Raw genomic sequence first — 13,541 nt, forward strand, 5'->3', positions numbered from 1 at the left:
AGGATGATTTTCCCATAATCCCATTGAACCCTCTCCTCTCTCTCCTACCTTCCCTTTGTACTTTGATTTGAGCTGTAGTAGGGCATTTAACGATATCAATTTTATGTCAAAGTTAATACATCTCTGCCTCCCTAAGGCCATCCAGCACCGACTAAAGCCCATGCACGTGTGGGTCTCCGGTGAGACCCGCCATTATGCCCTGCACACAGCAGGTGCTTAAAATAGTGCTGACTCTACCAGAAGAAAAGAATTCCTGAACCCCTTCAGCAATGTGAACATAACCACAGAGAATGGGAAAACCTCAGTTGTCACTATTTTTTATTTTAGATATGTCTCCTTTCTCTTAAGCAAGAGCCAGTGCTAATCAGCAGCGCCCCGATCCCAGCAAGCCCATGCGGAGATAGACAGCAGAGTCCCGGAATTCTCCGTGTCTTCACGGTCTCTCCTCTCCAACTCTTCCTCTTTGCTTGGTTTGTCTTTGTAATCTAGAACATCAGCAAATACATTTCATAAGGTCAATTATTACATCAATAACCGAGGCCTGGCCACAGGACAACTCCCCAATGAACTTTATTCACCTCAACTCACTGGAGTGGCTAAGAAATGACCTTAAAAATGATATACTGGGAAGCAAACAAACAAAAATAATGAATATATATACTAATAAATTTATCGTACAAAGGATAGAAAGCGAAATAGAGGAAGAGAGGCAGGGAACTTATGTCAAAAGGCTGTGTGGCCCGAGGTTAGTGTTATAGGTTTTTGGAGTTACACTGAGTTTGAATCAAAGCTCTACAATTTTTTAGCCATGTAACTTTGGATGAAGTCTTTCATTTCTCTATGCCTCAGTTCTCTCCTCTAAAAAGTAGAGAAAATACCAGCTCCAATCTTTTATGAGGGTGAAATACAATATTACATGCTAAGTGCTTAGAATAGTGCCTGTAACAGAGTAAGTTTTCACCCTGACCCAGAATTTTACATGGTTATGACCACAACACTGTAACAGTTGTGTCTATGGAATCTGGGAAATGCACAGGTCTTGGAGTTAGAAGACCTGATTTAAATTTCCGCTCTGCCCTTCAACAAGCTGTGTGATCTTGGGCCAATCCTGTCCCTCTCTGAGTTTTAATTTCCTCACCCACACTTGGGTTTCTCATCTCTCAAGTCCTACCCTATTTCTGGGGGAAGAGGAAGACGCTTCCTTGTCAGTCTGTCCTCCCTCCTTCAGGTCTCTCCCTGGGCTCTGGGTCATTCTGCAGTGACGGTATCAGTCGTCCTCCCTGGATATGGCACAGGTATGATCTCATCCTACTGGTCAATTCTTGCTGGATGGTCCTTTAGCCAGAAGCCGATTCACTAGCCATCGTCAGAGCTGAGTCTACCCAATCATAAGCAGAACGTCCTCGCTTCATTATCCATTATCCAGGTTAAGGGACCTTAGTGTAAGTCCCTCTCACACAATGGCTCTGGGGACTCTTTGCTAGGACCTATAATCCCAAGGTTGACAAACACCTTTCAGACTGAGACTGGAAACCAAAAGGATGTTGAAAAATAAAAGATAAACACATTTAACTATGTAAATAAACACCCTTATACATCTGTGGGCAAAAAAAAAAAAGCCACAAATAAAATTAGTAGAAAAATAATAGATTTGGGATAAAATATAACACAAGTAACAGACTAAAGATTAATATCTATAAGATAAAAAGAGCATTGACAAATTGGCCAAAAAAAAAAAAAAACAATTCAGAAAAATACACAAAAGATAGTAAATACGGGATTCAGAAAAGAGCTCATCCAAATAGCAAAATTATTTAAATTAATTACGGTTGGGAAATGCAAATGTATGCAACAATGAGATATCGCTTTACTCCTATTATACGCCAAAAGGTTTTTAAATTGAAAGCATCAAATGAATACAAATGGAGTAAAAACTCAGGGATGCACTGAAGAGGGTCCTCTCACATATTGTTGATAGAAGTGGAAATTGTCACAGCCTTTTGGAAACAATCTGACAATGTCTATTAAAATGTAATAAATATCACATACCCTTCTACCCTTCAATTTCACTCCTGGGAATCTATCCCATAAACATAAAACTGCTGGTACAAAGGACATGTTCACAAGAATATTTATTATAGCCTTGTTTGTAGTGACAAAACCGGAAATAATGCCCATCAGTAGGGGAATGATCCAATAAATTATGTATATCCACACAAAACGAGATTTTTATAACCATTAAGAGAATGAGTTAGAGCTATACCAGTTGGCTTAGAGGGATTTCCATGAAGCATTATTAAGTGAAAAACACAAGTGTGTATAATATGAACCCATTCTTGTAGAATAAATAACGGCAAATTTTCACTTGTATGATTACATGGGCATGGAGAAAAATCTGGAAGAACACATCCTGGGCCATAACATGTTTTATCGGGTGGAGACTGAGGTCCAGGGATGATGAACAAGGAGAAATACGGAGGAACTTGAGGGGAAAATCAAGCAAAAAATGACAAGGAACAACAACAATAAAAAAGACTACAGGCTATGCTCACACTTATGAAAACTTATGTTCGTGTGTATGTATAAAGAAACTGTTTATTAGCTAAAAGTATATAATTGAAAAAACAATGGGCAGCCCTTGATCATTTTTGCTTCATCTTCAGGGAGAAGCCTGCCCTGTGAAGCTGGTGTAGAATGGGTCCCTCCTATGCATGTGGTAGCAGCCAGGACATCTCAGAGCTCGGGAGACTGACAGGGATTTTATTCTACACCCACCTCTCCTCCTGTTCCTTCTCCCCGGTGCCACTCCCCTGCCTTTCCAAAGAAACAGAGACAGTGTGAATATAATATGGCCTGTTAGTGAGGTAGTAAAGGACCATCAACATGGGCCCTAAAAAAGGTTATTTGGTGTTTGGAGGTACATTTTGAAGTATTTAAAGCCACCTTAGAAAAGCCACACAAGACCCAAGGATCAGATGCACCCCCTGGAATTTGAAGCCAGAAACCTGGGAGCAAAAGACAGGAGACTCGGGGAAGGAAGGAGCAGAATGTCTTCTAGTTCTTGAGACAGAGGAGATTAGACACCCCCAGCCAGCCGCCTACTGAAGACGGCTAACGTGCGTAACAAACACTTCACATTTTATCGCTGTTAAGGGTATCGCTGGGCTGCTAAGAAAAGACGTTCTCAGAAGCCAGAAATAACGTAAAAGTGAGAATTTAGGGGTGGCGCCTGGGTGGCTCAGTTGGTTAAGCGTCTGACTTTGGCTCAAGTCATGATCTCACGGTTTGGTTTGTAGGTTCGAGCCCCCCCATCAGGCTCTGCACTGAGTGTGGAGTCTGCTTGGAATTCTCTCTCTTTCCTTCTCCCTCTGCCCCTCCCCCATTCATACGTTCTCAAAAATAAATAAATAAACTTAAAAAAAAATAAAGTAAAAGTGAGAATTCCGATAGGTAATCCACTTTGCTTTCGGGGGTGTAAGCCAAACCCTGGTGTTGAATTTCTGTTTTGACACTGAAAACTCAAAGCCTCAGTCTCATCCGGAGAAAGAAGTGTAGAGGGTCCCCCCTTGTAGATCTCTAAGAGCAACACTGTCATTATTAGGGTAAATGGGAAATAAACTTATCCCACAGAAGAGGAAATAATATTAAGAACAGAATTAATAAATACAAATACAAACATACAACAGAGAGGATCAATAAATCCAAAATAATTCTTTGAAAAGTGTTCTGAAGTTGACAAGCCTCTGATAATACTGATCAAAGAGGGAAAAAAAAGAAAAATCATTTTTTAAAATCATATTATGGGGGCGCCTGGGTGGCTCGGATGACTCTTGGTTTTGGCTCAGGTCATGATCTCCTGGTTTGTGAGTTCAAGCCCCACATCCAGAATTCTCTCTGCCTGAAATTCTCTCTCTCTCTCTCTCTCTGCCCCTTCCCCACTCGAATTTTTCTCTCTCTCAAAATAAATAAACTTTAAAAAACAAAATAAAATCACATTATGAATGAAAAAGTAATTGCTGCAGATAGTAAAAATAGATTATTCTACATAGATTTGTGCCAAGGAATTATAAACAGGTAAAAGAAGAAAATTCTTAGGGAAAAAAAAGTACCAAGATGTTATCAAAAAAATAAAACCTAATGATTTGATGAAAAATTTAAAAATCAAATCCATAGTTAAAAATGTTCCCGCTAAATAAACATACCATTCCAGTCTTGGATAAATTCTTCCACAAAATAGGAAAATACGTAACTCTTTTCACTTTAGGAGGCTGGCATAACCCATACCAACCATCAAGGATAGTCTGGAAAAGGAAAACTACTCATAGATGATTTTACTCATAAACGCTGACACAAAATCACCAACAAGGCACCAGCAAATCAAATCCACTTATAAATAATAAAAAAGACAACACGACAGGATGAACTGACTGTATAACGGTTCAAACGGGAAAGAGCTCCTGATCGTCTTAATAGATGCAGAAAAGCATTCTACAAAATTCAGCATCTATCATGGTAAGAAATAGTTGCTACACTACAAAAAGAAGAAAGTATTCTTCTTAAAACCTACCCCACACATAATAGTAAATGGTGAGTGCAGAGAACGCAGGGACCAAAAGCATTCCCTTGCGGATGGGGAACAGTCAACAGCTACCGCCACTTGTACTGGGCATCACGCTGGAGATCCTGGCCGGCAGGACAAGCCGAGGGAGGAGCCACAAGAGAGAATCTCCTGAGGACCCACCCGAGGCTGACTTTGTGGAAAAACGGGTTACAGGAGCAGGGAAAGTTCCAAGATATCTTCTGCATGCTGCGTAAATTCAAGTCCTGCTACTCGTAAGGCTTTGGGACACAGAGTGGCATTTTTGGAGGGACATGCATGGAAGGCCCAGTGCCTGGTCCATATTACAGGTCAATTAAAAATTAATATTGGGAAGAGCAAAAGGCTGTTGGAAATTGTCGAGGGGCGCTTGGGTGGCTCGGTCAGTTGATCTGACTTCAGCTCAGGTCATGAGCTCACAGTTCGTGGGTTCGAGCCCCGCATCGGGCTCTGGTGCTGACAGCGTGGAACCTGGTTGGGGTTCTTTCTCTCTCCTCTCTCTCTGCCCCTCCCCTGCACATGGGCACGCACTCTCTCTCAAAATACACAAATAAACTTTAAAAAATGTATATATGTATGTATTGCATGCTTATACATGTGTATGTATCTGTATTAGTGAAATACATATAAATCTCTCTCACTATATACCAATTTCTCCCCAGAAACTTGGTGCATTTCTCAGAGAGACAGGGAAGAAAAACACTTTGAAATTTTATATTAATGCTCTGTGCTGACAGCATGGAGCCTGCTTCAGACTCTCTGTCTCCCTCTCTCCCTGCCCCTGCCCTGCTCGCACCCTCTCTCTCTCTCAAAAATAAACATTAAAAAAAAAAAAGAAGAAGAAGAAGAAGAGAAATTGTTGAAATGTCATACCATATCCCGCCTTAGTGAGTCACAGTGCACAGTAGGATTGAAGCAGCCCTGTGAGTGACTCCAGGAGCCACAAAGCTCGGATTCCCCACTACCCTCCCAGGGGCCAGTGCCTGCCTCACATCCCCTGTAGAGATCACTAAAGACCTGCCCGGACTAGTAGAGATGGAGAGATGGAGACTCCTTTCCTGGAGGAGCTAATTTCTACACACGGTCGCTAGAAACAAAAAATACCAAGCACCCTTACGTGAGATACAACCACTTTTCAAGCAACGACTCCGTTCTCATGGCCGTTCGGTCGGAGACGTTTCCAAGCATCTTCTTAGAGTTTAGGCATCTCTATCTGAAATCACAGGATTCCATCAGGGGAGTAAAAAGTTAGGAGACCCTATTGGCCATAAAACAATTATAAGCTTTTCATGACATAGGAAGATAATGCAAATCAAGTTGCTTTTTTGAAGTTTTTGAAGCGGCATGCCCATATCACTGTCTTACTTTTATGACGGTATTTATTCTACCCCGGGGTCCACTTCAAAAATAGAACTTCCTCTTTCCCCCATCCAAGCTCGTTTTTATCTTTCATCTACAAAAAAAAAAATATTTGCAATTTCTAAAGTTTCTCAATTTTGACAGTCCCCAGACTCTGAACTAAGCAAGGCTTTCTGTAATAATCAGGTTCCCAAGTCAAGGGGGGGATTTTGGTGCTTCCGAAAGCTTAAATTCTGGGGCAGGCTTGAACTTCCTTCCTCTTTCTCTTCTGCGTTTTGCTTCCTTGGTCTTTGCGATTGGGGAAATTTTTTCCTCTCCGAGTCACAGTCTCTTACTGTTAAAAAAAAAAAAAAATCTTACAGCATCACCTTCACATTCCCTTTCTGTTTCTTCTTTCCCAGAGTCCTTCTAGCATTCCAAGGGTGATAATGGAGCGCATGCTAGACCGGAGTCGGGGGATCATTGTTTTACAAGGGTTTCCTTTCTGAGTGTGGAAAAAAAGAGGTTGGGCTGGGTATGAAAGGTCCTGGATTAAAGTCTTCATTTACGTCGTCTTGGGGAGGATATATCCCCTCTGTGGGCCCCAGTTTCCTCCTGGGTAAAGGAAATGTTGGTCTACCGCAGGAATTCCAGAGTCAGGCAGCAAACGTGAAGGAAGGAAGTGCACGGAGTGTCAGAAAAGCGCTGGCGTCCAGAGGCAATAGGGAGAGGTGGGGACTGCGGAGGTCTGGCACAGGCACCTCCTGAAGTGAGGACTTGTTCTCGACTACAGCAACACCATTCAACCACCACAGGAATGTGAGCTCTCTGTTGGCAGACTTCCAACTTCTTAAGAGAGCCCTGAAATGTGGATTTTTATTTAAATTCTTTTGATTTAAAAAAAATTTTTTTTGATGTTTAGTTTTGAGAGAGAGACAGAGAGACAGAGACAGAGCACAAGCGGGGAAGGGGCAGAGAGCTGGAGACACAGAATCTGAAGCAGCCTCTAGGCTCTGAGCTGTCAGCACAGAGCCCGACGTGGGGCTTGAGCTCATGAACTGCGAGATCATGACCTGAGCCAAAGTCAGACGCTTAACCGACTGAGCCACCCAGGCGCCCCTTGATTTTTTTTTTTTTTAATTGCTTGCTCAAAACTTATAAATCATCACAGGTCTTTTTTGAGAAAACTCCTAGAGTCTCTTTTATGTCTAACGTCATAGGATCCTAAGTTCTGCCACGGAACTTTCCGAGAGTCTCCTACATTCCTCCCTCCAGTTTTTGCAAGTCTTCTTGGAGCTTTGTGTTGGGGCACCTAGGCCCCTGGGGCTTTCCTTCAGATTTCGGAATGTCTACCTCATTCTCAGGGGAGGAGCATTTTGGAGCTAGGATTTCCTCACAGACAGGATTCTCCTAAGTCTGATTTCTGGTCTTGGGGTAAGCAAAGGACGAGCCGGCACTGAGAGTTCTGCCTCGAGACCAGCCTCCCCTCTCGGAACGGGCCAGCGGGACTGTTGGCCAGGGAACTAGGCGAGTCTCTTCCCACCTACAACCCCTTTTTGAGAAGTGGAGTCTCTCCTCCCTTATCTGAAATGGGAGGGTTGCTGGAGTGTGAGCTTCCTCACCAATCCATTCGCCTTCTTGGATGCTGGGATTCTTGGTCTCTCCCTGCTCCATTTTCTCACCGGCCACTAATCCTGCCCAAACGACCCTACACTGTGCAGCTCACCGCCAAAAAACCACCCAGCAGTGTCTGCTTGGTCTGACTAGCCCCCATTCCCCGCTCCTGTTTGGTTCCTGAGAGCCACAAAGGCCCTCCTCTGGCCAACATTTCTTAGCTACTTAGGCTCCGTTTATCCTCAGAGTAGCTCCCACACAAACACTGACTTTCCTCCGCGTCCGGTCCCTCCAGCAGTACTGCACGTAAGGAGATAATACGACAAAGTGGCTACGAGCCTAAGCTTTAAATACAGAGTTCCTGGGTTCAAAACCATAAGGGCAAACAATCCTACAGCTGCCATTTACTGGCTTTGTGGTCTCAGTCACATGGCTTCAAATGTCTGAACCCAATTTCTCCATCGGTGAAACGTATACAGTAAAGCATACCTGTGGTGGTTAACTTTATACGTCAACTTGGCTGCCCAAAGTGCCCGGATACGTAGTCAAACACTACTCTGGATGTGTCTGTGAGGGTGTTTTTGGATGACGTTACCATTTAAGTCAATAGAGTTTGAGATCACCCTCTGTAATGTCGGTGGGCCTGACCCGATCAGGCAAAGAACCGAACAGAACGAAAAGACTCACCTCCCCCGAGCAAGAGTTATTTCTGCCAGGAAAATGCATTCAGACTTCAACCACAACATCAACTCTTCCCAAGGCAGCCTGCAGGCCCACTCTATAGATTTGGTGCTTGCCAGCACATGGACTAATCCCTTAAAAACTCTCTCTCTCACATATATATATATATATTATATATAATTTATATTTTAAATGTAAATTATATATATATATATATGAGAGAGAGAGAGAGATACACATAGCACATATATATGTTATATAACACTCTATGTGCTGTGTGTATATAGACATTATTACATATATTATATATGGACATTTATTTATTGTATCTTATCTATTGTATGTATATTGTATCAGACATAAAAGTCCACCTCTATCCATATTGTATCGTATCTACATTTGTATTGTATATTGTAACTATATCTATATACACACAGTTCTGTTGGGGCTGTTTCTCTGAAGAACCCTGACGGATACATATGAATTCTTAAAAGGATAACATGAGATAAGGTTTATAAAAGCTGAATTACATAGTGCCTGGTATGCACAAATCTCTCCATAAGTGGTAAAAAGAGACAAATGATTCTAGCTGGCTCCATTTCTTCCCTCTTTCTCTCCACCCCCACAAGCCCAGGGCCCCAGCTGCTGGCAGCCTCACCCCTGCACTGTTATCTCATAGGCTACAGGTGATGTAAGACTTGGCTTTAGGCAGGAGGAGGATACGATGACATGCCACCCTGCCCACAATATTCTGGGAGCAAAGTCACCTATTTCAGAGCCACGCGTTCAGGTGTTACTGCGGGGTTCCTGCAGGTTTGGGATTATGATGGCCACATCATCTAGCACCTTCTGAAACTAGAAGAGCCCCAGGTCAGCCTACTCAAAGGCCACAAGGAGTCAGATCAGCCATGTGTGACAAGAGATCCAAATCCCAAACTCTCTCCAGATATCCAGACTCCCCGACCGGCCTACCAACCGTCCGGCAAGCAAAAACTATCACAGTATGTGCTAAATCAACAAACCGTAAGAGGAAGCAAGGAAGATAGAAATGCATCTTCGGAAAGAGGAGCCCTTCTACGTTCTTACTGCCCTTTATTTACTTAGGGTCTGGACACCTGGCCCTGCTGGGAATCAGCCAGACCAAATAGCATCCCTGCACTCAGCGGCTTTGCTGTCTCCACCAGAGACCCCGTTAGACTGGAGGAGCCTCTGAAAACTTGCCCTTCTCCGGGCAAGCTGCTTACTGGGAGCGGCAGCTATAGATTTCTGCCCCAATTGTTTTTGGCTCGGACAGCCTATGCTTTTACAAACAGACCCTGACCGCTCTGAAGTCATTTCTGTCCTGGATCTCCATCCCAGGCCACCGTATTGTTTTCATTTCCTGTGCTTCTGCACTTCCTTACCATAACATTATCGCACATTCCCGGCGCCGCTGGGCGGCAGGCGGGCTGATACACCATCATTTGGCATCAGTCGAAATTGTTCCATAGAACTTCTAATCACGGGTCCCTTAAGGCGCCCTGCAGGAGCTTACAGCAACTCGGGAGCGAATGTCACAGGAATGCAAAGCCTGACGTGAGACATGGTATATATTTCCAAGATAGGCTGCCTTCTATTGAAGTTGGCTGGTGAGGAATCCTACGTGCCCAGCAAGGAATCGGGAAGTGGAATGTACACAGTGAGGTGCATATGGAATCCCCAACCTCCCTTTTACCCAGGCCTCATAAGTGAGATAAGTTACCAGACCCCAAGGGCAGATGGCCACCGTCCTGACAGCGCTACAGATCTTTCCCCTTCTTGGGCAAGCTGCCCCAACTACCTGCTCCACAACGGTATACAGCACCAAACAGGTGAAACCCATAGCCCTTAGTTTATCTCAGGCCTCTCTGATTATAAGATTTCAGACACTTTATTTAAAATTTTTTTTCAATGTTTTTTATTTATTTTTGGGACAGAGAGAGACAGAGCATGAACAGGGGAGGGGCAGAGAGAGAGGGAGACACAGAACCGGAAACAGGCTCCAGGCTCCGAGCCATCAGCCCGGAGCCTGACGCAGGGCTCGAACTCACGGACCGCGAGATCGTGACCTGGCTGAAGTCGGACGCTTAACCGACTGTGCCACCCAGGCGCCCCAGGATTTCAGACACTTTAAATTGGGGGTGGGGGGTGGCTAATGGTGATTATAAAACATCATTCGTCAAAAGGCACATTCTTATTTCAGAAATGTTAAAAAATGGGAGAGAGGGTTCTAAAATGGATAAAATACAATATTAAAGACCTGGGAGTATTTTAGCAGACGAGTGATTTGTTTGGGGTACAAGGCATATCTATTCTATCATCTTATATCATTGGTAATGTTGATGGCTGCAAAAAATCAGAGTAATATATTACATTTTCATCATGTTTTATACTTTATAACATGTGAAAAGACTTCGTGGTCCTTCATCCTTCCAAGAGAAATCCTGAAGTGCCAACCTGATTTTCCTCCTCTATCCAGAAAGAATTCTTTTGTACTGGGAGAGGAGCTAAGTGCATCCACATAAGGAAAGAAAGGAGGGTGTGGAGAGGGGCAAAAAATAATAACACACAGTAGAGAAAGGGGAGGGTTTGGGGGCGGGGGGACTTGAACCGAGAGCGTGAAATATGTATGTGTGAAGAAGGGATTTTCTGTTTATTGTGTGCTTAGCTCTGCTTTGCTGTCCTTCCGGAGACGTGAGGAGGGAGCGGAATTCCTTTTTAATTACTTTTGGCCATTGTACTGTGCTTCGTAATTAAGTGTGATACCATTTTTAGAGTGACCACTTGGATCCAGGTTTTTAAGGGGAATCATTGACGTTGTAATATGGCAGGGCAAATATCATTTGGTGAAGTATTTAAAGTATTTAAAGCATAGTTATAAAAATGCTATAGTTAATCAATTTTCACTGAGTAAATGCATAATTCTCCATATATTCAGGATGGTGGAAGGGGCAATGCCACTTGAGAGATGCAGCAAAACGTCCCGCTTCAATGAAGCTATGACAACTAAATTGAATAACTGTTCAAATGTTTGAACCGAATGGTCAACTGGCTTTGCGAATTGTTCCCCAAATTTAGTATATCTGTAGGTAGCCAATCATGACATTGTTAAAATTACTATTAAAAAGACGTGTGCCTTCGTCAATTCCACACCTGAGTGTTTACCGAAGAGAAACGAGAACCTGTGTATGTCCACACAAAGACTTGTATGCAAATGTCCGTAGCAACAGTATTCACAAGAGCCAAAAAGTGGGCCCAATCCCAATGTCCCTCACTGAGTGGCAGGATAAACAAAAGGTGGTACGTCCATACAATGGGTTCTGTTCGGCAATAAGAAGCAACAGAATACTGATACATGCTACCACAAAGAGAAAACACAGATACGTTATGCTAAGTGAAAAAAAAAATACACAAAAAAACTATTCCATTTACATGAAATATGTAGAAAAGGTAAACCTGAGGCGACAGGAGGTACATTAGGGGTTGCCTAGAGTTGGGGTTGGGAAAAATGGCCATGAGAGATATCATGGGGCGATGGAAATGTGCTTAAGCTGGATCATGGTGATGGTTACATAGCTCTGTTCATGTACTAAAATCACTGAATTTGTGCACTGAAAATGGACACATTTTATGGTATGTAAATTATATCTTAATAAAGTTGATAAAAGAAAAACAAAAGGAGGAGGAGGAAGTGTGCCATTTACAATGAAACTCAAAGAGATTAATTAGGAAGTGGGGAGAAGTGGGTGAAAGTGGCCCATGTGTACAGGAGGGATTGTTGGCTGTAGGGTTAGAGTGAAGGACACATAGTGAAAGCTACAATGCAGGAAATAGGTGCTACGGTATGTATTTGATGTTAATAATGGAGGAGGGAAAGTGATTAACAGAAAGGCAAAGTGTTGAGTGCTAGGCTAGAGGACCACCACCAAGTTTTGACGCCTGTTAATGTAAATTCAGGAGATCAGAAGTTGGTATTAAGTCCATCATCAGAAACTTAACCTGTAGGTAAGATGAGGGTACGTAGCTTCTGGCCATCGCATTTTGCTAGTAAAGTCTCAGCATAGGAAGCTTTTGGTAAATTATTATCTACTATTGTACAAAAGAAACCAATCAACTTGACAATCTATTGTTCCGGGAGAGTTCAGTTATTGCCCTAGGTAAGTACTTGGTATTTGGATGTAGTCCAAAATATTATTGCTTTGAAAATACTTAATTTGTTTCTACTTTTACGATGTATAAAATCATTTGTCTTGTTTTACAGTACAGTTTTATGGTGCCAAACGAGTAAACTTCTGTTGATGAAAACTTCAAAAACCAAAAGGAACACCTGTTCCTGGTAAGGATTAAAACAAACAGAAGGGAGTATTAAATTCTAGGCAAACAGTAGCTTCCTTGTATCACCCAGAAGACAGAGGGACTCAGAAAGACAAAATGCAACACCGAGAAAGAAATTCACAAAGGCGTCTCTGCCTACAGTTTCTGCACATTCCTCTACCTTGCCCTTCTTCTCCCCTCTACCAAACAGCCCAGGAGGTAAAGGAAAGGAGATGAGTTACTCAATCTACTTGCCTACCTGGATGATTCTAAAAAGGGTAAGTTCCAATCTTTTGCAATATGAGAAGGTCCCAGGAGGTATAGCAGAATAAACATGGCTAACCACATGTGGGCATTCTCCAGAGAAACCAAAATCTCCTCAAGTCTCCTGAATTACTGAAGCCAGGTCTTAAGTCCAGAAAGGGTGAGAGTATGGTGCCAGTAATTGGCAAGACTCTTAAGCTCGTGTCTTTCCATGCTCCAGGTACCCCTGAACCAGACCAGGAGGTGGTAGCTTTATGAGAGTGGGGGCCAAGTTCACATTCTTGTTCAGCTCCCGTGAGATGAACTTACTAGTTGTCTGGAGGAGACCATGCTGGGGAGAAGAATGTCATCTCTGCCAAAGAGCAAGACAGTGGTCTACTGGCACTGATCTTGAACCCGGGGGTGATGCTGAGTGGCCTTCCCATGGCAGTTGGTACACCAGATCTCTCTCCCAACTTGTGCTTGTATTTTTTTTTAATGTTGCTATTAATTTTCTCTTGTTTGTTTTGGTCCATTTTAAAGAGTATAGAATTTGAAATCAGAAAAACCAGGATATAAACCTGGGTGCTCTGCAGTATTGTGTTGAATGGTCTTGGGGAATTTATGTAAGCCCTGAGCCTCATCTAAAATGAGAATAATTGTAGCCAAATTATGGAAAAAGCCTAAATGTCCATCAACTGATGAATGGATAAAGAAGATGTGGTTGATATATACA

The 13,541-nt window shown here is 42.8% G+C and overlaps 2 long non-coding RNA genes across 3 annotated transcripts; one reads left to right on the forward strand and one right to left on the reverse strand.

Moving 5' to 3' along the window:
- Positions 1–301: 301 nt before the first annotated feature.
- LOC109499214 lies at positions 302–8,860 on the reverse strand. Of its 2 annotated transcripts, XR_002741905.2 has the most exons (4): positions 8,666–8,860; positions 5,715–5,810; positions 1,172–1,378; positions 302–485 (listed from the first exon to the last, which is right to left on the reverse strand). It is a non-coding gene; the product is annotated as an uncharacterized LOC109499214 (long non-coding RNA). The 2 variants fall into 2 exon arrangements; XR_002156427.3 differs by lacking the exon at positions 1,172–1,378 and having other exon boundaries at positions 8,666–8,855.
- Positions 8,861–8,955: 95 nt separating this feature from the next.
- On the forward strand, positions 8,956–13,541 carry LOC109499213. The gene is made up of 3 exons (XR_002156426.3): positions 8,956–10,080; positions 12,510–12,840; positions 13,047–13,541. It is a non-coding gene; the product is annotated as an uncharacterized LOC109499213 (long non-coding RNA).

The sequence above is a fragment of the Felis catus genome, chromosome B1 (genome assembly GCF_018350175.1).
Source record: "Felis catus isolate Fca126 chromosome B1, F.catus_Fca126_mat1.0, whole genome shotgun sequence".
NCBI classification, from domain to species: domain Eukaryota; kingdom Metazoa; phylum Chordata; class Mammalia; order Carnivora; family Felidae; genus Felis; species Felis catus.